This window comes from Anastrepha ludens, chromosome 4 (assembly GCF_028408465.1).
Source record: "Anastrepha ludens isolate Willacy chromosome 4, idAnaLude1.1, whole genome shotgun sequence".
Taxonomy (NCBI): Eukaryota; Metazoa; Arthropoda; class Insecta; order Diptera; family Tephritidae; genus Anastrepha; species Anastrepha ludens.
This window is the reverse complement of record NC_071500.1, coordinates 60,349,196-60,368,329: the sequence shown is the minus strand read 5'-3', so window position 1 is coordinate 60,368,329 and position 19,134 is coordinate 60,349,196.

Genomic DNA, 19,134 nt, shown 5'->3' with positions numbered 1-19,134 from the left:
TAGCCTTCAAACGGTCAAAAAATTAGTTGCATGCTGCAAGAATGTGATCTTGAGGCACTTTGGCCCATTCTCGTATAATCGCTTTTTTCAGCGCATCCATACTGGCATATTTTTTAGTTCTCACCTTGCTCTCCAAAATGGACCAGATGGAATATTCCGATTTGCGTATGGCGAATTCGAAAGGTATTGTGTGGACGAAATGAAGTGTGGAACATGATTTTTTAACCATTCTTGGTTCACACGAGCTTTATGAGACGGTGCCGAGCCCTGTTGGAACGTCCATGGTTTACGACCGAAATGTTTGCGTGTCCACGGCTCTAAAGCAGCTTCTAAAACATTTTCCCGATAATAAGTCGCATTCACTTTGACACCAGGCTCGATAAGAACGATTGGAGAGCGTCCATCAGCGGTCACTGCGGCCCAAACCATTACTTGCGATAGGAAATTGCTTCGAGTGGCCATACGTAGGCTCAAATTCTCGTGTGTGAAGTTGGTATGTACATATACATAAGTATATATCGTTAGTTAATGTTGGTGCAGTTTTCGCCCAGTTAAGGGATTATTATAGTCACGTGAGCTTGGTTTGACATTCTTCTTCTTCATCTATCTACCCTAAAGGGAACCTCTTCGGGGCATTTGTAACCTTTCGAGAATACGTAGTTGTCAAAACCTTGAGTTAGAACCATTAAAAGCTTTTCACCCATGACGGTATATCCGACTATTATGTCATTCTATGAATTATGAATGTTAACTAGTTAGTGCATCTGATGTCCACATTCTTAAGAATATATTCTGTGAAAGCCTGAATGTTACCACAGCATTGCAGCAAAAGGAAAAACGAGAGATATTAACAGAACCTCTCCGAAACTTTCGTTTCAAGATTCCACTGGAGTTTCAAGCATCTGCTTAACAGAAACATTCTTAAGAACAGAGCTTTTGAAGATTATGTTGTGTGCAAGAAGTTACTGAATTAAAGATGGCTTAAGTAAAAAGTTGGAAAAACCTAGGTTTAGCTGCTCTACAAATTGCTCCAATGGTTCAGTAAGTTGGAGTAAAGGCTGTCACTTTTCAAGTTAGGACAATAGGCACTTTTTATGAAGCACTCTAAGCCCATTTTTATTTTTGATTGAGGCTCTAATAATGTCATCAGATTTTCATGAAAATAAAACAGGTTTCTTATCTTTAAATAGGGAGAAATTCATGTAAACTCGTTGAGCTGATTTCCGCCATACCTGAAAGGTGAGTCTTCTAACCATTTTTAAAGCAAGAGAACGCAAAGTATTCAATTATTCTCAATTCTTAGAAGCTACGGCAACTACAGCAGAAATCGCTTGCTGTCACAACCCTTCTACTGGTGCAAACCATTTACGCGTACAGTGGCGCCGGAAAAGCGTTCCAAATCAATGATGGATATAAAAGGTGTTTCAAAAGACGCGCCTAGATGTTTTTTCAAGCGTACCTTATCGAATAATACCAGTCCGAATCGGCGATTATGCAGAGGTATGCAAAAATGCTCTTAAAAACGAAAGTAGAAGTGCTATTAACAAAATTTAAAAATCAGAATATTGCGAAATAAACGAAAAATAAAACGACGCCAATTGTGTTTCCATATTTATTGAAAATTTAGTTTCGCTGCTAAATGTGTTTCTATGAAATTATTGACCGCTTTTGAACACTGAAAGACTCAAGAAAGAGTTTGGGAAGAAATTAAAGCACCGATGCTCGGGTGCCACTTGAATTACCTGATAACTATTACTAACATCGTAAGTATTGCGATTGCGATGCAGATAGTGTCTATCCCGTGTTGACGGATATCCGAGGGATATCTCGTGTCCCGTTTCTACCTTATCGCTCTAACATATACACATCCTCAGCACTAATCGGCATAACAGATAATAAAATAGCCATTGTTTCATTTGTGTTGCACCGAATGTGAACCATTTTAACATTTCATAAAGTTATTTTGTAATACAGGCCTCTTGTTATGAGTATAATAAGGCTCCAACGCAGGCGCAACGATATATTGTCGTTCGGTACTAAAATAAAACATGTAAAAATTAAGATTCTTTCAGGTTTCACTATTTTCATTCAAAATACGTTTCTTAGCAATTACATGGGCACGTCTATAGGTAAAATTCTCCAAACTGTCCATGCATGAATGCCCAATTGTCGAGAACATCGAGTTATTGAATCGGACAATTTTTTTCATAATAAGTTTCAATAGCTTGAATGCGTTTGTTATATCGTGTAAATTGTATATATAGGTATATATATATATACCTATACATATTGTTTATATAACACCCTTCTTGGGTGTTTGCCCAAACTCCTCCCCCTATCTTTGGCGTGCGCGTTGATGTTGTTGAACAAATGGAGGGACCTACAGTTTCAAACCGACTCCCAACGGCATATATTTTTTTTATGAGGAGCTTAATCATGGCAGAAATACACTCTGAGGTTTGCTATTGCCAGCTAAGGGGCGACCGCTATTCATTTTGGTGTATTTTACTTGACAAATGTTAAAGAGGGCATAAAAAAGAGTAAAAAAGAGGAATTATTCACTACTGACATCTAGGCGTCGCTTTTGATGGACTCTTTATTTCTCAAACTGTAGCCGAATTACAACACTTTGCTTTTTTCTAAGAGATTTCAATATATGCCAGAGAAACTTCTTTTCTTGCCAGCTCATCTGCTATGCAGTTGTCTGAGATATACTACTGTGGGGCAAAAAGTAAGGTTAATTTATTTGTCAAACTTCGCGGGATTAAAATTTCGCTCTAGTTATTTTTTTCATGAGTTGGCAGCACTGTTAATAACATCTGGGCCACCTTTCATGTGAATGTCATTATCAGTAATATATTTACGCTTGTGTTTACCAAACGACCAAGAGTGCATTTTTCGACTTTTACAATGTCTGATTTGATTGAGCAGAGAAGTGCCATCAAATTTTGTTTGCTGAACGAAATTTCGGCTCCGGAAACGTTTAGCATGTTGCAGAAGGCATTTGGTGATTCGATCATGTCACAGAAAAATGTTTATAAGTGCTACAAAGACTTCAAAGAGGGTCGAGAACGTGTTGATGACTTGGAGCGCTCCGAACGACTATCGACGTCAATAGATGACCAACACGTCCATAAAGTGAAGGAGTTAGTGCTCAAAAATCGTCGGTTGACTGTTAAAGACCTTACTGATATGATCGGAATATCAGAAGGATCTGTGCAAACCATTTTGAAAGACCATTTGGGCCTACGAAAAGTCAAATCTCGTTTGGTACCGAAAATTCTCAATTTCTTGGAAAAAAGTCGTCGCGTTGATGTGTGTGAAACAGTGCTTTCAGACTATCAGGATAAGCTCAAATGCATCATTACGGGAGATGAGACTTGGATTTATTCTTACGACCCTGAAACAACCGGCCAATCAAACGAATATCGTGCTAAAGGCGAGGCCAGACCGAAAAGAGCACGTTAAAGTCGTTCAAAAATAAAGGTCATGATGACAGTTTTTTTCGATTTTCGTGGTGTGGTGCACTATGAATTCCTTCCAGCTGGCCAAACTGTTAATAAGGAATATTATTTGAGCATTATGGGTCGTTTAAGTGAAGCAATTCGTCTAAAAAGACCAGAATTATGGGCCAACCACTCGTGGTTTTTGCATCACGATAATGCACCGACTCACACTGCACTCGTTCTTCGTGACCATTTCGCCAAAAATTCCACGCATATCGTTCCGCAACCACCGTATTCTCCTGATTTGGCTCCGTGTGACTTCTGGCTATTCCCAAAACTCAAGAGATCACTCCGGGGAACGCGTTTCGAGTCGATTGAGGAGATAAAAGCTGAATCGAAGAAGGTGCGGATGGCTATTCAGGAAATGGACTCTTTGGCATGATTCGGGAAATGGAAAGTCGTTGGCATAAGTGCATTTTATCGAGAGGGGATTATTTTGAAGGGGATGAAATTGATTTACAAGAATAAATAAAGATTTTTTATTTTACAACCAAATTCACCTTACTCTTTGCCCACAGTAGTATTTTATAACTCGATTATCTGGCACTCACAGGGCATAGTACATTTAGAGCTTGTCTACATTCGTTCGGTGTCCTCGATGAGTCAGATGACTTAACTTTATTTTACTTTCAGCCTTGAGTAAGTTTTTATGAAGTAGTATAGTCAACACGCCTATGTTGAGCCAGCGGTTGGAGAGTGTGTGCTTTTCATAAGATTGAGATAGAGCTCTTTCAATCGAGTACGAGTATATCATCCCATTCTGCATTTTGAGTTCTTTTATATATTGCGGCCCACAATTACTTAGCATATTTATTGGCGCCAAGTAGCAACGTATGCATATGATAATTTGCACTAAATATGCGCTATAATGTGGGTTTTTGAAAGCAATGAATCAACCGTATATTCAACAGAGTGCACTCTTCGCATATATGCAACTATGCAAATCACTGAAACTCTATAGTCTACCTATAAAGCGCAACGAATGCTGCATCCGTTTCGGTGCTGCAGCTCTACACTTTCCATAAAATTTTGTGCATTTATGCAAAATCCCTGGAATAAGTTGTATGTATGCACTATAGTAAGTGTGCAATGCAAATTTTCTGCCAAGAGCGAAAGCTACTGTAGGCGGAGGCGAATGGCATGGGTGAAGAAGTTCGCTTTCAGCATCGTCATGGTTGGTTATGCAATTTCTGTTTCCTTTTCACTTTTGATTTCTCTTACCACATACAACAGTGGCAAAACAACCACTTGCCACGCGTCAACATTGTTACAGCATCTTCGTTTGTATTAGAAAGTCCGCTGCTGCTGTTGCATTTTAAGATTCATGAAATTTTGACGCAAAATCACATCGCGCAGAGCTTGTAAAATATACCATGTAAAAACCTTTAATGTGTAGCATTTGCGAATACATTTTGTGGCGGCAATCCATTTCCAAGAAATGCGTATCAATGCAGGTGCGCAAAATATCTACTTACGCTTTTAAGCAGCTTATAGGCTTTCGTTGCATTTGTGTCGCAGACAAGTTATTCTAAACAGAATTTCACCCTGCAGCTGTTGCTCCAATGCTTTGCATATCATAACCTGAAGAACAGTAATGTTCCTTAATTTTCTATTCATTCTATAAATACGCATGGCAATTCAATAAGACCCCAGATTTTCTTTCATAAATAAAATCAACAAATTTCAATAAATACGACAAATACTAAAATGTGTTTAAGATGTTAGACACCGAAAAATAATCCGAATCCATGCAGGGGCACAATAATAATACAGGGTCCGCCATATAACTTTACGGAATTAAAAATGCTATAAAAAAGAAACTACTCAATATTTTTCCAAACTGTTTTTTTATTTTGAAGTACAATCCTACCGGTTAATGGTGGAACACAAATTCATTCATATGGCTGCCTCGGCTAGCCATGCACCATCCCATACCATCGGTCCAATTTTTCAACACATTTTCGATTGTATGCGGCTGTATTTCAGCTATTGTTGTTGAGAACGACGGTGAACTGATGTTCCTGGTGATTCACGAACACTCTCGGTCACAGCAGCAATATTTTCGGTTGTACGCACGGTTTTTGGTCGGTCACGCGTTGGTTTGTCCATAAGCAACCCAGTTTCTCTTACTTTTTTCGCAAGGTAACGCACATACGCTTCATTCGGTGCTTTTCTTCTTCCCATTGTCGTACGTACACATTCTGTAACATTACCATGATTTTCAAAGTAATGTCGCAATATTTCCCAGCGTTCTTTGAGCGTATACACAACCATTTTAGTTCAAATCCGTAACGATAGATGGCGAGCCCTATATTATAATAATAAGGTAATAAACGTAATATCCATTAAATCCCTACCACGACACTCCTGACAACAACAAAATTTCCCATGTATTTTTGGCATAGTTCGAGTTCAATATCTTTCCATTGTTTTGTTGTAATGATGTGGAGTGTTTAAAAGAAAGATTCTGCGGAAAATTTTTAGACCTTTGCACGTTGGCAACGGCGAATATCGCAGGCGATGGAACGATGAGCTGTATGAGCTTTACGACACAATGGATACAAACACTCCGGCTCTGAAAGTATTCGATCCGGTACCAGCTGGTGGAAGACCTCCTTTGTGTTGGAAAGATCAGGTGGAGAAGGACTTGAATTCACTTGGTGTGTCAAACTGGCGCCGGTTAGCACGAGAAAGAAACGACTGGCGCGCTTTGTTAAACTCGGCTAAAATCGCGTAAGCGGTTATCGCGCCAATTAAGAAGAAGAATTAGTCTCTTCACCCATTCACCTGGCTAGGGTGCCAATAGTGCAGTGACCCGTTATAACACAAGTGAACGCTGGTAGTTGATCTGTTGAATCCAAGCAGACATTTTGTTCTTTTAGGATTCAGTTTTGGCCAGAGCGCAGTTAGTAGTCAGAGACCACCTTCTTTTAGTTTCCGCGATTCCGCTCAGGTCAATCGCAGTGTATAACTCATTTTGAGGAATGCTTATGTCCTCTACCACTCGCTGAAGGTTCAGCTCAGAGCCTCCCCTTGTACACTCATCCGCTCTTCCATTTCCCTCCACTCCAGTGTGTGCGGAACCCCAACAAAGTGTGTTATTCTGTTGTTAGATCAGCGAGAGCGACCTCCTGCGTTGTTTAACACATCTGGAATTGATGCGTGTTGAGGACAGTGCCTTGATCGCTGCTTGACTATCAACAAAAATGGTAAGGATTGCTGGAGGTAAGTTCATCAGTCTTATCGTTTTTTCTGCTTGGTCTATAGCGTAGATCTCAGCTTGGAAGACGCTGCACCAGTCTGATAACTGATAACTCAGTATGTTATATCTTCTAATGAACTGAACTAGTTCGGTTTTGGCTGAATTAACCCTTAGACCGTTTGAGGTCGCCTACTTGGAGAGTTCCCTTAACGCTGATTTCATGAGCCCGCTGATAGTCGAGAGAAACTTCCCTGTCATCAAGATGGTTACATCATCCGCACAAGCAATTATCTTGATCCTTTACTTGCTTACGGTAATATGCAATTCAATTAAGACTAGGTTCCACAGTAACAGCGAGATAACACCCCTCTGTGGGGTTCCTCTGGGAACAGTTTTTCCTACACTAGTGATGCCTAAGTTCGCGAAGATAACGACAATTAAAAAACTATGAATAATTTCTGGAAATATTGAGATTGGTTTATTTCGTTTGACGCGGAACCGAAGGAATATTACTCTTACTTCAAAGGATGTATATTTCTTGTAAAGGGTATTTTAAAAGACTCGCCTTGATGTTGTTATCAAAAACATATACAATTTTAGAATCTTTTACTACTGATATCTAGGCGTCACTTTCGGGTCCTTCTTATATTGACGTGGAGTATTTAGAAGACAAGTCGTACCACCCACAGACCATATAAGTATTTACTGTAAGGTCTCATTTTATGCGGTGGATACGTTCTGTAGAAAGGCGCGTATAAAAATTCACATTAAAAGGACTTTACTTGCCTTAAAAAAGCAGGGATACGGTTCGTAATTTTCTAAAATCGCATACAACCAAAAAAACGAGTTAAAAATAACTTAAAACCGTGAAAATCATACTCCAGGGATCAAAACAAGAAACTTTGCCGAAGGAACCATACCTCTAAAACGAATTCTGATGTCCCTCAATTAGGGTCGAACTTTTTAGTTTCTTTTCTCATGTAAAGGCCAAAAATGGTGGTATTTTGAAATGATTTGATGGGGAACCCCCCAGGAGAGTTCCAGGGGGTATGCCACTGGCATGGGGGGATCGGCCGCCCAAAGTTAGTGGGGGTCGGTCATACATTTGGACTCGATTGGAGCACTCTAAATGGGTCAAAGTGGAATTTTTCGTTCGACCCAAATTGGGGGACATCAGAATTCGTTTTAGTGGTATGGTTTCTTCGGAAAAGTTTCTTATTTTGATCCCTAGAATAGATTTTCACAGAGCAATGAGCGATTTTTAAATCGACCCGCCCTAATATATATATATAGATAATATGCGTGTACACCCTGTCTGGGTGTTTGGCCGAGCTCCTTAAAGTTCCATTAATGGAGGGACCTTACAGTTTCAAGCCGACTCCGAGCGGTAGATATATTTATATGAGGAGCTTTTTCATAGCAGAAATACACTCGGAGGTTAGCCATTGCCTGCACAGGGGCGACCGTTATTATAAAAATATTTCTCTTCATTTTGGTGTTTCACCGAGATTCGAACCTAGGTTCTCTCAGAATTCCGAAAGGTAGTCACGCAACAACCCCTTCGGCTACGGCGGCGGCCAATACACTACACAAAAATATATGCCGTAGTTGTGAAGAATGGAGTGAAGAAAACCCCTATTCACTATCTTTGCATTTATCCAGGTTTAGCAAGACTAAGAATGTGAGCTTTCGGCAAACCATTCATCAACAGCATTGAAGAAATTTTAGTATTTGAAACTAGGTATTTTCCTTTCTTTCTTGACACACCAAAGTGGCTATAGGAAATAGTATTCTTGAACACTCAACCAACAAACATTAGAAGATTGTGGCATCGCTGATTATGTGTCTCCCAGTTCAAAAGCACAGCTACTCAAACAACTACTACAACAACTCTCCTTTAAGCTTATCTACCTATGTACCTATGTATCTCATATGATCTCGAATTACTGTTTCCAGCACTCTACTATCAAATCGGGGAAAATATTATAGAACGATTGAGGCGATATCGATGAGATCTCACAAAAGAGTGAGAAAATGTGTATTTGTTGTAATGGAACAGTTTTTATTTTATTTACAATTCCTGATACTTTTGTCAGGACCACTTAAACAAGCGCTCCAAGCAAAAGCAAAAATTCTTTGGATTAAAGATCAATGAAAGCAAAACGAAATACCTCGCAAGACTAAACACGATGAAAAAAGCGCCAGGCCTTACAATTGGTGATTATAAATTAGAGAGCGTAGATCAAATTAAATATCAATGTAGGACTGCTTCTCAGTAGAAAGGATGGTACAAAGATTGCTGTCCAAGACCGTGAACAGCCGGCAAACAGAGCATATTTCGCCCATGTTAAAATAGTAAAAGGCAAGCTCTTGAAAATCAAAATTTACAAAACACTGATTCAACCAGTGGCAGTATAGAAAATGGTCTCTATCGCATCAGATATAAAAGCGAGCTAGAGGAGTTCCTACCAGGAAAAAACGTCATTATGACACGTTTGAAGAAAGCCAGATGAAAGAATACCTTCCAAAGTTTTGGATGCATGCATGTGTGGTGAAAATCGAAGAGGGCGACCGCGGAGAAAAATGGTTAAACGACATTGATAACGGTCTAAGAAGCATAGAAGTGACCAACTACCGTAACATGGCTATGGATCGAGATGCATGGATACAAATTGTAGTGGTACGCATGATGATGTTGAGAGATGGATTAAACACTGCTTATATTTCAAATAATTTATTTATAATTCACTTAGTAACATCTATAGTTTTACGTATATAGTCGTCTCTGTCAGTATCATTTTCAATTCGTTCGCTGTTTCTCTGCTATATCCTTCAATTAGCGTATATTAGAAAGTCCGTTAGGTTATACAGGGTGTTACATCAAGTTTCCCACATGTTGTTCAATCAGTGTAGTTTATACTGAATGTTACATCATGCATACATGCATACATATGACGCATCTGTAACAAATGCCCTCTTATGTGCTGACAGTAAACTGTTTGAAAACTTCAGTTATTCGCGCACATTTAGCCATTCAAATAGTTTGCATCGATAACTCGCTAAATGCCGGAGAGAATGCGGTAAACGCACTTAAGATTTCTCATGCAAAATGCCACAGCTGAACTTACGACTCCTTTCGCAATTCGAAGAAAGCATCAGTCATCACGCACCAACTCACACGCTTACAAATGCGGTAATGACGCATGTGTTGCATATGCATGCTGCATGCGGCATGTTAACGGTGATCACTGTAAGATGAGGCTAATGACAGCATCAGTGGCAGGCACGGAGCCACTAATTAGTTCTCGCCTTTATTTGCAAACTATTTGGCACCAAACTTACGAACAGTCTTACGCAACTTCTGCAATTTTTTTGTTCTCTCTTCAGTTTTTTTAATATTTTCTTCGGATTTTAATTTATCCCAACACACAATTTTTTTATCAACATACAACGCTGTCATTTTAATTTGCTGGCAAATATGAAAATAGCAGAATTATTCAAGCTACAATACACAAAAAAGTTTTGTGGTAAATATCCAAGAGCAAAAAAATAAACAAAGTGCTCTCATAACTCACTTTACTCCCCTGTAATTTTCGCCAAACCAAACTCGTATACCATTTTCCAACTTTTGATTCTTTTCTTTTGGCGCATGGTTGTTTGGTAATTTGTCATTCGCTGCTGCAAAGCTTTCTACAATCTTTCACTTAACATCCCTTCCCTTGTGCCGCCTTATTGTGTTCAATCTTGTTTTTTTTTCTGCACCCTCGTCATACTTGCGCTGTGTATTTTGCGGTTCACGTACTTTTATGTACTTGTGCTTGCATATGGCTTTGGTTTCTGTCGCGCATGCGCATGACTGCCTTCATGCTTTCCACTGCACACATTCTCACTCATAAGCAAATTATGTGTGGGTTTGTGCCCACGTGGGCGTGTGTGTGTATGTGTCTGCTGTGCGTTGGCTTGTGCACTTTTGCATTCATCACTCGAGCTGCAACTGGTAGTTTTCGCATCTGTTTTCCGTTGTGCGCTACAACTTTGATCCTTTAAGTTGATGTGTACAGTTTACAACACCCCACGCTGTCGCCCCCACCACCACTTTGCCACGTAGCGCGGGAATTTTCGACATAATTTTGCTGATTTTTGTCGCATTAGGAATTTATTTCTATTTTATGTTTTTCATTTGTTAAATTGCAATGCGGTACCTCTTCACTTTTTTATGAGTATTCATGCATTCATATCTTTTATTATTTTTATGTGCTTTGTGTAGTAATTTGTGCCAAAAGAAGTAAGTTTTGTACAACCGAAAATATTCATTTCGTTTCACTGAAAAATGTTTTGCTAATAAAACAAAATATATATAAAATAAAGTTGCACTTAAAAACTACGCCAAAACTATTGCTTTCAACAACCGTGGACTTTTTTGCACTAGAACAATATCACATCTTATATTCATGTACGTATGTAGAACAGTTTATTTGCTAACCTCGTACCTCCATAAGTATTAATGTATATTGTATAAAAAAACTTTTTTTTTTTGAGGCTAAGTGATATGTAAAAACACTGAATATATGTAAAATATTTTCTCATATATTTACGTACGTTTTTTATTATAAATATTCAGTCAGTGTCATTTCCTCTGCTAAGGGTGAATGATTTAAAAAAGGATAGTTGAGGTGTGGCTGTCTGAAAATATTAGCGGAGGAATGCAGAATTAATGCAGAAATAAGGCGCTTTCAAATGTTGCTTCTTTTGTTGTATATTGAAGACCGAGATCTTCAGTTTGTACTGCCATAACAACGTCAAGGGTAGATCAATAAGTCTCCGAGTATTGCAACAGAAGACGTTGCCACTTCAGAAGAATATTTTTAAAAGAACGCATCCTAATCTCCTACCTGACCTGTGAAAAATTTTAGTTGTAAAAGAAAAAAAATGTATTTCATAACATACATATTTGCTCCACAAAAAAAAAACAACACGCAAAACAAACAAAAGCTAGGAAAATTTTATGGATACTCTTCACCATCCACCACTGTTTTCAATCCACCAATTTCCGTTTAACATACATGTGGTTATATTCCAAACCAGATATTGGACGTGAATGACGATACAAGCAATGAAAATATCTACATGCCATAAAATAGATCAGTCCCTTAATTTTTACATAAATATTCGCAAATCTGCTGCCGCACTTTCTGCCAAATGGCAATAAAGCAAAATCGTTACTTCTCGTGGTGAGCCAAACAACCGGCCACCAAGATGATCGAGCCAATTTATTTGGATTTCGTGAGATATCATTCACAACGATTGCATTGAGAAGTTGTAAACCATCACCGGAGCATATTATATAGAGCTATTGTATGGCTAGGAGCCGTTGTAGTTATGGGTAGGCCAACATTAGTGGGTAGGGCCTTTCATATATGTACTTTGAAATCCCTCTCCTCTTGAGATACGATAATGGTATGTGATGTCTGAAGGTGCTGAGTTTTCGCTTACTCAATGCTCTATATTACGAGATTTCCCAAGTAAAAGTGTTTCTTGCTTTCGAAATTTGTATTTTTCTGGTCCCCGACTTAGTGTCTTTACCCAAATTTGAATCAATGCGTTAGCCAAAATGTGGCCACTCCAAGTGAAGATCGTCCTGAGATATGGATTTAAATGATCGATTTTATTCACTTTGACAGCTAAAATAACATCCGTGATGTATCTAAAATTTTCTTTATGCGGATGCGTTTCGAATTCGTCCATTCTTAGGGAAAATCATCCCGTCAGATGAAGCTCATTTTCACCCGGCGGCTTTGTTAACAAACCAAATTATCACATTTGGCGGTTGACAAATTCATATTCAGAAATCGTTGCATTTTCAATGAGTGGTTGTTCAATTTCAATTCAGTTCAATTTATTATTTTTCATCATGTTCCTCCTAGGATGCTACACCTGCAGGCACTTGCTGGAGGCTAAGCCACATCCTAGTCATCGACGAGATACAAAACTGTCCCATCTACTGGACCAGACAGTATGTATATAAGTATCGACAGGCATTAAACGGCATTCATCGGGGGTCTTTTACTACCTTCCTAAGCTTCCGCCCCCGAATGCCGTCATCGAAGTCCAACCACCAAACATTGTAGACGAAAAGCTTTAGATGCTCTGTCAGAGCCGTGTTATGTTGGCGCAACTACCTTCAGGATATTTTAGGTCACACTCTTACTTGCGGGTTACATACCACCCTGTGCACTAGAATGGCCCAAAAAATTGTTTTCTTGACCCTACCACGTAAATTTTTTCTATACCCAAGCAATTGAGTGACCTATTTTTTGTTATTTCTTATTAATTTCTTTTCTCAAATGTCCAAAAAAATTATGCTAAAAATACAAAGCAGATAAATATTGCTTTTTTTTTACTTGTTTTTTTTTTTAGCGGCTATAAAAATGGTTCATTTTTTTTTAATGTTTTAGAGAAATTTAAAGAGGAGAATGAATATGTATAAGTATTTAGCATCGATTTATAAGCAGTTTTAATAAAGTGCATTTTTTTCTTTACAAAGTCAATGGGAATTTTCAAAGAGTTAACAATGCTCGAAAATATTAAATTATAAAAAACATATAAATATGGATGGCCAACAAACACAAATTTAGGGGTAGCATTAAGAAAAAAATAAAAAAAAAACATAAGAATATTGCTGACTAATTTTTTTGGCCGTAGAACAAATTTAAGGATAGCATTAAGAAGAACAATGTTTTTGGAATAATATGATAAATGTGAGAATTTATATTAGCCAACTTCAGAACAACAGCCAGAGCTACTCTAAAAACCTTCATTTCTTCTTCGGGGCATTAGATTGTTGTTGGCGAAATTTTTAAATATTACAACAAATAAACGAATTCTACTCGCAGCTCATTCAAAACTAAATTGCAATATTGTCCGCTGCTCTGCAATAATGAGAAGTCTGATATGTACCCTCGCAAGATTCGAATGTCAATCCCTACATAAATCGTCCGAACACAGGGTCCATTAGCCAACACGTATTCGATTGCGTTCATCCGTGCTGGCATTCACTTTCGTGGTGATACCGTAGAAAATGCATTTGCCTCTTACTTAGACCCTGAGTTATTTCGGCGTTATTATTATTTGTATATTAATCAAGCAGTACGCACATCTAGAGCCTCTTCGTATACTGTTGGTCATAGCATTCGAAAAAAGAAGAAGATTATTTTCACTATCTTTCTCCAAAATTCACATTTGCACCCATACCAGACAGTTCCATGCTCATACATAAAAATGTTTATGTTTATAATTTGTTTGCTAGCAAGTTTTGTACGCAAGTGGCTATAATGTAATTAACTCATTTGCCCCAATGCAATGTTCATAGCAAATTAAAATACCAGTTGCAAGTGTGAAGTCAATTACTTACTTGAAATTTCATGGGAGTTTTGCTGGGAGCCACAAAACCAATTGTCTCTGTAACTTTTTGTAACTCTATAATAAAGAGGAAAACGCGAAAGAAAAGGCAAAAGCGAAATTCCATTCCAACAACAAAAACAGACGGCAGTCAACCACAGCCGCTGGCAAATGCCAAGTACTTGGAGCAAATGACGCAAGCTTAATACACATTTTCTGAAGTACTTTTAATGTTGTTATTTGTTTTTGCAGACATACATACATACTTATATGCGTATGTTTTGGCTGCTTTTGTTTAAATTACTTTTTGCGTGAATATTACAAAAGGCATCAGAAAAATGTTGTTCCTCAACCCTAGAAATGAACATTTTTGCAAATGAAATTCGTATTAAGTTTATGTGTTGGATGTGGTGAAAATGACAAGAAAATAACAATAGCCAGCGCAAATGTGTTTTAATACTATTAAAAGGACTCTGGGCTCATATAAACATATTTACAAAAACAATGCAGACTCATACAGGTGCACCTATGCGCCGGATATTCGCATATTACCAACGGCAGTTAAAGCGATTAAGTACATATTAAGATTTACGTCAGAAATACTTACATACCTCTAGCAATTATAGCTGCTCTCGTGTAATTGAGAAGTAGATATTACAAATGTTCCAACTTTATGAAAAATTTGTTATGAAAATATAATAAAGAAATAATTGGCGTATACGAGTACGCTTCAGTTACATGTTTGGCCGAGGTATTCTTCGAATTTGTGGCATGCATCTTGATGTGGTTCCACTAATGGAGGATGTTTTTCTATGAGCGCCTTTTTCTTGGCAGAAATACTCTCGGAGATTTGTCATTGTCTGCCGAGGAGCGACCCCTATTAGAAAAAACGTTTTCTATTATTTCATGTTCATGCACGGAGATTCGAACCTACGCACTCCCGAATGGTAATCACGCAAATATTAGCTTTCATGAATAACAAATAAGGAGGTTCTTAGTTTATTGTAACATCAGACAACGCACTGCTGGTCAAATGCGTATTCAAAATGTGCAAATAATGCTCCGAGTCAAGAGTGTTTTCTATAAATGCCAAGACTCCTACTCCTCTGCTTGAGATGCAACCCGATATCATGACAGACCATTTTCTAAATTTGACAGTCGGTATGATGTTACGACTCTCTAATGCTGTTACTCTTCCCGCAGCACATTTGTCGGTCCGTCGTAGTAATATAGCATCATTTTCGTCTCATCACAGAATATGACGTCAACCCAGTTGGTTCAGATATTAGCATCGCATCAAGCAATGATTTCTTATTTGTGACGCAATATGATCTGGAGTACAGTCTCATAAGAAATAACAACACCACACTCTTCTCTGAGTTCTCTCGCAAGTGTTCTGGCAAAATTTGAGGATTTTGATCCAGTTTTCGAATCAATATGCGCTCTGCACGTTCGGTTATCTTTGGTTTATATTGCCTTTCGTGTTGCAAAAAATATACCTTTGATTAAAAAAGAAGCGGTCCAAATCTTAAAATGTATATTTTTGAAACCTTTAGTTAAGATATTGTATTTATTTTCAATGGGTAAGCTCTGAAGTTCCAGATTATTGAGTAGGCGCATTATCGATATCTTACCGTAAGCTCTTGCAGTGCTTATGTTCAACTTTGCTCCCGACTTTCAGGAATTTGCTGAGCTTGTATACTGAATTGAAATCGGAGAGCTTATGTTTTAACTTCCACGACGTTCAGCTACGTTTATAGTAACTTCGTTTTCAGATCCGAGTGGGATCGTACTACATTGCAGTCGAGTTTAAAATTTTAAGCGTAAAGCTTAATTAGATATTGTTTCCATGTTTAAACTCTATCAATTATTTTATTATTAAATTTCAAAGAATAAGCAGCAACAAGCGGAGAAAAATATCTGTCATAGTTTCTTATATTTCCTTTTATTTTGTTGTTGTTACTTATTTAAAATTTTTGAAACACATAAAAGAAATACACAACAAAAATGAAAATGAGTTTTAGCGGGGCCGACCTGTCGTTTTTAAAACGTAACTGGATAGCAATTTCTTGACTGAGTTTTTAGTAAAAAATACAGAGAAAAAAAATTTTACTTGATTTAAGATCTTTCTATCAACTATTTACTCTGGTGAATCGACAAAACTAGTTTAATTTTTCCGCAGACTTTTTGGTCGTAATTTTTATAATTTAATTACTCTTCCCCTTGATTATTTTCTGCTAACTTAACCTGCACTAAGTGCAATTTTAAGCTCACAAAATCGTTCCAAATCTAGTTATGACTTAAAGCTTTTCCAATAAGCTTAAGAATTTGAGCTCAAAGAATATTATAAAGGGTGGTTTTAAGGGCCGATGTTGAATGTGAACCACACCTAAACGTCAAGTCTTTTTCTGGATTTCATTTAACATTTTTTAATTTCAAACTAATTCAATTTGAACCATGTAAAGATACATACTCAAGCAACGCGTTAAAGTTATTCAAGCTTATTATGAAAACGGGCGTTCAAATCAAAATACACATCGCGCACTTCGTGATTTTTTCGTTCAATTTAATCGTCCAAATGTGCGTACAGTCGGAAAAGTTTGAGCAAACCGGGTCTGTAGGAGATGTAAAAACACCAGTCCATGCTCGTACAGCTCGTACTGCAGAAAATATTGCTGCTGTTCGAATGAAAAATTTGATGGCCGAATATTCTCACGTCGCGGCGATGACAATTGGCCGCCAAGATCATGTGATTTAAAACAATTGGACTTCTTTCTTTGGGGATGTACGTGGATAAGCCAGCAACAATTCAAGAGCTAAAGGATGAGATAATTCGGCACATTAACGGCACAGAACCTCAGCGTCATCGAAAATTTGGACCATCGGATGGAGGTGTGCCGCCGAGGCCGCGGCGGCCAATTGGCCGATATTTTGTCCATATATTGAGCCATACCAATAATATCATAATAAAGAGAAATGACAATAATTTCCGAAAACAATTGTGTTTTATTCAAAATCAACACCGGCCCTTGAAACTTAACCACCCTTTATAAGTATGTTGCTAACAAAGCCTTTTGTCTGCGCGGCAAGTGATGCCCGCTAGAAGCCTTTACACTACCTGCCCGAAATTATACGAGTATACTGGCTGTTCTTTACCTTTCAAATTTTATATTATATTAAGTGACCCCTAGGATTTCAGTTAAATATTAGTATGTATTAACGAAGTAAGTGGACACCCAGGAAGTGAAACCGCTTGAGAAATTTTGTGTGTTGCAATCCATCCCCATTCAGCAATGAATATTATACATACAGGGGGCAACCATTGTTGTCGTGATATGATGATTATCAATTATTTTATTTAAAAAAATTATACTATATTGCGGTTTCTTCCAGGTGGAATGCGACAATCATTTTGTTTTGGTATATTTTTGTTAATTTTTGTTGAACAGCTTATCTTAAATATTAAATGGTATATTTTTAAGGCATCTTTAAATGATTTCGATTCCACAGAGCGGATCTCAGAATTGGGGATTGAGAATTAAGTGTGCCGCTAATATTGACATCCCTAGTAGGTATACTGCATACTTGTTAAAAGAGCAAGCCCAAAAATGGCAAAAAGTGCGACTCAGCGAGGAATAGTGTCATTACAATAACAACTACTGCAATAATAAAATCGCGAATAGGCATTGTGTGGCAAAAGTTTTATACAGAAACAAAATACACTAACACCAGCGCCAGTTGAAAGGCAACTTGGCAAAAGTGAACTTTATTAAAAAGTACTCAAAGCATCAAGTAATAAAATGCATAGCAGTTGGCGGCAACAACAACATGAATATGTAGTAACAATAACAACACCAACAGCAAATCAATGTTGGTATAAGTAAATAAGCAGTAAAAAGTTTTGTAAATTATGGCATGGCAAAAAAATTAAGAAGAGGGCATTGGTGGGCTGTGTAAGGACGGCTTGCTGGTAAGTTTTATTACTTCAGGAGACATATTATATGTCTGTAAGTGAATACGGTTATATAGAGTGCGAGGTCACAAGCACTAATGAAAATACTGTAAATATTCAACACAATCTAATATTTTTACAGTTGCAATTATGAAAGTTACTTATACGCCACGCACAACCACGGACAAAATTTTCTCTAACGAATGTGAAAAGAGCAAATATGTATATAAGGAGGCGTAAAGTCAGAAATTAGATCAGTTGCATACTTATCTGAGGCTGAAGGTAATCAATATTTATGATACGATATAATTGGAAATTATCTGTTCTGTACGCGTATTTTTCGCCTTTCCGCACAAACGGTTTTTTAAACACGAATTTTCTTGGCTTAAATGCTTTCAGATATTGCTTATTGCCCATTGGACTTTTACATTAAAAGTCTCCCTCTAAGTCATTACTATAACAAATAATTTTGTTTTCAACTTTCATATAGCATTCTCGTCAAGACCCGTGGTATTATCGGGGAAAAGTGCTTGAAAGCCAAGGATTACACCTTGGCGCTTTAAAAACATGTGTTTTAGACTGCGAATAGACAAATCTGAGAACGATATATGAAAGGCTATAGGTTATTGAGCTTCAATTCTTAGTATTGTATTAGAAATTAATATAGATACCAGAAGTATGGGCGGACATTTAGCCTTAGTATATATAAAAGAGGACAAGTAGCGTGCTCGTACAAACAGAGTGACAGACAAACATATCTGGCTAAATCGTTTTCTCGCTTCAATCTGAGCATTTCTGTTTATGCATCTATCTCGATTCCTTGCATGAAGAAAACTATGTTGGCCTTGTATAAGCTAAAAAAACGAATAACCAAATATTCAAAACCCGTTAGTTTGCAGATAAATGTTCATTAAGCGTTTTTTGCTTCTATTAGTTCTCCTTAAATATTTAATATTATTTTAATTAACACCCTGCTAGTGTTTAGTAACAGCGCTGGCATCTGTACAGATTCATCTTTATCTCTGGCATCTTTACAACAAATTCTATCAGCAGCAGGTTAGGTTTGATTGATGGTT